We start from the raw sequence: 6360 nt of genomic DNA, 5'->3' as shown, positions 1-6360 counted from the left end.
CCTGAGTTGGGGGATCGCCACTGCCCCCACATGTATATATCATGCACTTGGTGTTGTGTAAATAAACTGTCGTATTTAACTTTGAATTCCAGTCTGCACCTGAGTCCTCTCCCTACCCGTGACAGAAACCATTTAATTTTGTTGTTTTAACTGGTAAACTGTAATCCTGCTGAAGGACTCTTGCATTCTTCTCATGTAGATGTCTGCATAAAACAACACATAAAAAAACAGCATGTAGTGAAGTATTTAAGAGGCACTTTTTGGATGTCATTCTTTGGCATATTATAACTTCAGTGTAGGTAGATGAAGTCAGCCCACTTCTTGTCTGTCTCACTACCCATTTTTAAGTGACTATATCAGTCATGTACACTCTTAGAAGGGATGTGTTAAAATTGACACATCATGTGTTAAATTTTAACACGTGCTGCATCAGATTAGGGACAACACATGATGTGTCAGTTTTAACACAATTAATGTGTCTGCTCCTTTAACACATCTTCTGTGTTAAAAAATGTAAACACAAGGATGTGTTATTTTGACACAAAGAAGTGTTAAAATGTGTACATTTCAATTTTTTTAAAAAAAAAGAAGAAAAAAGATGGGTATATATTATACATTTATTGAATTCCATTTTTTATTTGGCATATTATAAATCATTACAAACTGAATGAACAACAGCTGTCAGAATCTTTTCAATTAAAATGTTTTAAATTCAATTTTAGCCAAAGCTATATCACAATTTTTACTTGACAAAATCAAACAAAATTCATATCTGATTAGCTTTCTATCTCTCTAGATCATTAAAATGTCAAAACAAAATTGAAAAAAGGGCAATCATATACATATATGATTGCCCTTTTTTCAATTTTTTCCATATATATATATGTTCTGATATAATCCATACAATACATGAAATAAATTTTTTAAAGGTAACAATTGTCATCTTCAACAAATTGTCAACATTTAACAAATGTGCAGTTGCATGCAAACAGAAAAACATACATTTTGGCGAATATAGCATCCAGGTTATACAATTCTGTACCTTGGGTTTAAATACGAAAATCAAAAATTTCAGCCAATCAGTTCATATTGTCTGACCTTTCCACTGCATAAGCATAAAAATGGTGAGTCCTGGTATTCGACAAAGATGCCAAATGAGGTTTCTCACCTCTGTGAACAGAGACTCTCTACATTTTGGACAGGTGAACATTTTACTTGCATCCTTTAATCTGTGCAATCAGCTCCAGTACTTTGGTTTTCCTTTGGGTGGACAGCGGCAGGTCATAGACAAACTCAAAGAAGGTGAAGACGGAGCCAAGTGGTGCTGGATAGGACAAGTTACATACCCAGTACAGTTTGAAAAGCTTATCCACAGCACACGTCAGGCCATCATTCAGAGAAATGGTTACTCTGTACTGCCTGGTTGCCCTCTTTAGATCACCGATGCATATCAGCTGGGGTTGGTGTGTTGTGGATGATGCTTCAGGATCACTGCAAAGCGATGCAATACTTGTTCCAGGCTTGGAGATGGGGAAGATAAAGATAGATTTTTAGAGAAGTATTCAGTGAGGTGTAGACAAATGCTTTCCTCAGGTAAATACTGTGAGAACTTCAACCAAGTGCGTTATAGCTGATTTAAGGCTGTAACGACTGGCACCAACTGGTGGGAGTAGGTGTGTTAACACACGGCGGGGGGGTTCTTGTTTCCAGGGCAGCTACTGATTTGAGCTTCGGAATGATACTGGCTTCCCATTTTCACAAAAAGAGGTCCACCTTTCCTCTTGTAAGATTGCCAAACTCCAAGTCCAGCTTATGGAAAGAAAAAAGTGTTTAAGTTTAAAATGAAGCATTAAATACATTAAATCAAAAGTACATTCTGTCCATTTGGTAGCTGTATGGCTAAAATCAAACTTTACAGTATCACATTTCTGTTACCCATTCCACATCAAGCTTACCTACACAGTGAAACATAACAATTTACTTGGAGTGGTATTTGAATACAAGTCCATTATTCCTTAATTTTAGCTATGATTTGGGTCCCATCAGACCCTGAGAAAAAATTAGGACTTTTTAGCTGTTCAACTTTCTAGCAGACAATTTCTTATTTTGTCTGTCTGCGGTTTGTCCTGTAGAGCTTTTTTGCTGAAAATAGTGCTGCTGAAAGCAGAGTTTCATACAGATTTAGGTGATTTTTTTGTAGGGTTTTCACTTCCACGAGCAGCACTTTCTGCATTGTCATTTGATGTCCCTACTATTAGATAGTCATTTGGTGGTACGACTAAGATTTTGGACCATGTGAAAAGTGATGCTCATTGTAATCATTGCCCAGTGAGTAATGATCAAACTCTGAAGTTATAAAACTTTTTATTAAAATATTCACTAGGAGCTCATAAACATACCTCCAAATGTATCGACTCCTGTTACATACTTTGTATGCAAAACACAACTGAGTGGAGAAGGAGTACATAAACCATTACCAGGGAACCAAGCAACTTACCAGACTTGGCATGTCCAAAAACCGTGGGTACTCTCCGAATATTCCAGGCTCTGAGACTGGTGTATGTTTCCTCCATGCCTGACATGATAATTGGAAGGTTCTCAGCTGAGGGCCACAATAACTTGGGTGACCCACTCATCTGTGCTGCTGGTATTCCCATCCTCTCGCCTGAGCTTCTGGTCTTCACCACAGTCATCTGTCACTTTTCGCTTCTTACAACGTCTCTGCCCCTGGTCGAGATTCCGTCTAAGGTTGCGCAGTTTAGTCTCTAGGAATCCACAATGAGAGACTGGATCATAATAATGCTCCTTAGTTAGAAAGGACAGAGGTATATGGGTAACAGCTGAGCAATTTTAACTGAGAAAAAAAGCTCTAATAAATAATTAGATAAAGGTTAAACGATACACAGTAAGTGGGAACAAGTGCAATTTACAGTATGTAGTGGAATTTACATTATTAAAATGCTAAATTTACTTACAAATCCTTCCCCCTGTCCTGCCACTCAGGGATGGAAAAGTGGTGATGATGCTTTTTGCTACAGTTAGCTTCTCTGCACTAAGAGGGTAACTGGAAAACAAAGGTAAACTTTTTTACTTCTGTGCACTTCAACATTTTTAAAGGAAAACATTCATTGCAAAATTTTAACAAAGTACAGTAAAGTGCTATACTTACTAACCACACCTCTCCACCAAAAACCCCAATGCAAGTCTTCACAAGGAGCTTCCTCGATGGCACTGACAGGTTTCATACTCCTTAAGAATCTGTGGGGCTTTCCTGAGTGACTTCAGGGGTTGACTTTGTTCTTCTGTGGTAATGGTAGACTGTGTAAAGGCAACACCAGACACTTTACCTCTCTGCAATAATCTTCAAAGTCATGACAGCAAATTTCCACAGAGCATAGAAGCACGAGTTTACTCAAAAAGCTGCAGCAGAAGAAGGCGGTTTCTTAATTACCGTGATTATAACGCAATGACTAAAAGAAATTCTGAATAATAAATAAATAGATTTTATCTTCTAGTTGCTACTTGGTGAATAAATCTGATCCTGACTAATAGTTAATAACTGTTAAAACACATTTCATGACTTAGGAAACTGGAGAAATGTAAAGTGTACCTGATTTTGTCTAATCTCCCCAAGAGAGGTTTCCATCGGTGGCCCTCCGGCTGACAGGACGATATGGAATCTATCAAAGTCCTTAATGTCTACCTGACTGTCAACATCAATATATTCCATGAAATCAGTGTTATACTTTAGCAACCTATCAAGCACACAGTCCATGTGCTGAGCTTGGCTTTGACCTATGATGTCTGTGGCACTGCTGACAATAAGAATTTTTTTTTTTTTTTACAAATTTCTTTCTCATCTATAAAAGTAGTTACAAGGACTTTGACAGATTCTAAGTTGTCATGTGTGCTGAAAAAATGAAACACATGGCTAAATAAGTAAGATAATTTGCATGGTCAAGTTGCTGTTGTTTGTTTGTTTTTAATAACACTATTACTTCCTCAGAAGTTCTGCATAAAAAAGAAACTATATCAGAGCATGTTTCCAGCAATAAGCCTTAAAAAAGAATGTGCACATACTTTAGTTAATCATACTAGATGCGAAAACTGCTTTAACTGCTTGAAAAAATAATTATCTCTGTCAATATGAGGTATATTTCATGTTAAAGTTACTCAGTCTTTATTCCTATTCTGTGCTAGTAAACGAATGGTCGCGGTGATAACTACATTTGCTATATTCAACGACAATATTGTCATTTTACTCAACACTGCTATGGTTATGTGCTGACTCTGGCGTTGCTAGGGATGGGTATTGATAAGATTTTCACGATTCCGATTCCATTTTCGATTCTGTTTAACGATTCGATTCTTTATCGATTCTCTTATCGATTATTTTTTTTTTAAAAAAGGAGAACACTAAGGTCAATTAGCTTAGATCTTTGTTTTATATCTTCTCTTTGAACAAGATAGAAATTTAGGAGTAACATGGCCTTACAAACCCAACAGTGAGATCTTAACAGATCCAACCTACGGCTCTTCAATGGGGTGTCACAGGGTCCCCAGGAAAAAAAATTGTGAATATAAAATAAATATTCTTCTGTAGCAATTACACGAGAATATCCAATAATGTTCCTGCCTACAATTAAACACATTCACTTACCGAAAATCGGGGGCATCTGCTGTGGCAAATAATATGCACTGTTAGTTGATTATTTACCTGCCGTATTAACGGGAGAGGACGTGCAAACGTTACCGCTGCTACTGGGTTGAGATTCACGAGTCCGGAGCGGAATTAAAAACACGACATTCATTTAAGGTTATCGCGTGTTTTGTGAGCAAATGCTTTTGCATATTCGTAGTGTTTCCTCCCTTAAATGAAATATCTACTTTGCAAGTATTGCAAGTTGCCCTGTTGTCATCCGTTCTCGTAAAGTATAACCAAACTTTTTAGCGTTTGAGCCGCCATGTTTCCTGCCAGGTAAATGACGCTCCGCAACGTGGTGACGTCATTCGGGGCGACTGAAATCGATAAGGGAATCGTTTGCAAAAATGGCAAACGATTCCAAGGAATTGAAACAGTGGGAACCGGTTCTCAACAAGAACCGGTTTTCGATACCCATCCCTAGGCGTTGCTCATAGACAACATAATGCCTGTCGGAGCCGCTAGCCAACTACCACACTGGTTCTAAGAGCAATTTCTGACTACTCTAATACATAATTAAAGTAAATAGATAAATACATGAATAAAGTAATACATAAAAATACTACCAAAACACATTAACTCTAATGAAGTATGGCACGAAAGCCAAGAACTAATAATAAAATTAAGAGTAGGACATGTTAGCAAGACTGTTACATTAGGGTTAGCTAGGCATAGTTAATGTTAGTTAAGGGGTGGCTGTAGCTCAGGTGGCAGAGCAGGTCAGCCACTAATCAGAAGGTCGGTGGTTCGATCCCAAGCTGCCTCCTGGCTGCATGCCAAATATCCTTGGGCCCCATGTTGGCCTACTGGTGGTGGTCAGAGGGCCCGGTGGCGCCAGTGTCAGTGCGCCCCAGGGCAGCTGTGGCTACAACGTAGCTTGCCATTGCCAATGGGTGAATGACTGAATGTAGTGTAAAGCGCTTTGGGACTGAGTAAAGCGCTATACAAATGCAGGCCATTTACCATTTAATTTAATTAACTTAAACTCATAACTCCTATATTTTATATAAATTCACATTCTTCCAGAAACCCGGCATATTTTCAGTACATTAAGATAAACTGGTAAATGATACTTACTGTAAGGTCTGACAACATATTAGGCCACGTAACCTCCATCTTTGTCTCCTTTGTCTCAGTGGCGCGAAAGATAGCGCCCCCTTCCCGCCGCTGGTATGTCATGTTGCTGGGCAGATTTTGTTTCAATTTTCAGCATGTGTATTCTTACTCATTTAATTTCCTACTTTTGTATTCACATGTTACGGTCAAAATTAAGCCTGTTCTTTGTGGATACTTATGCTTATAGTATAGCCATAAGTATATATGGCTTAAGTATAGCCATGGCCATTAATTGGTATGCCATACATATTGAGAAATAAAAAATGAATCCTCTTTCAGAATTTTCAGAATTTTAGTACACCATACACACATTGGTCCACATTACATTATAAAATGTTTTATTTGTTGAAAGTAATGAGGAAAGGATTATGGAAAACAAACAATAACTAAATATTTTCTTTATTTAGTTAATATAGTTATAATACATTGTTAATCTACAATTTATTTCACTAAACACAGGGCTAGCATCAAATTACTGAGCTGCTAATTTTAGGTCCTGTTGTTAGATTCTGAAAATAACACACACAATGTGTTAAACTGTG

At 37.6% G+C, this 6360-nt stretch overlaps 1 pseudogene across 1 annotated transcript; it reads right to left on the bottom strand.

Annotated features, from left to right (window-relative positions):
• Positions 1–903: 903 nt before the first annotated feature.
• LOC146514491 (uncharacterized) lies at positions 904–6048 on the bottom strand (annotated as a pseudogene). The gene is made up of 6 exons (XR_014875162.1): positions 3611–6048; positions 3170–3318; positions 2976–3064; positions 2498–2805; positions 1602–1809; positions 904–1520 (listed from the first exon to the last, which is right to left on the bottom strand). The product of XR_014875162.1 is annotated as an uncharacterized LOC146514491 (transcript).
• Positions 6049–6360: the final 312 nt, after the last annotated feature.

Source organism: Neolamprologus multifasciatus, chromosome 7 (genome assembly GCF_963576455.1).
Source record: "Neolamprologus multifasciatus chromosome 7, fNeoMul1.2, whole genome shotgun sequence".
NCBI lineage: Eukaryota > Metazoa > Chordata > Actinopteri > Cichliformes > Cichlidae > Neolamprologus > Neolamprologus multifasciatus.
This window is presented reverse-complemented; position numbering and strand designations above follow the sequence as displayed.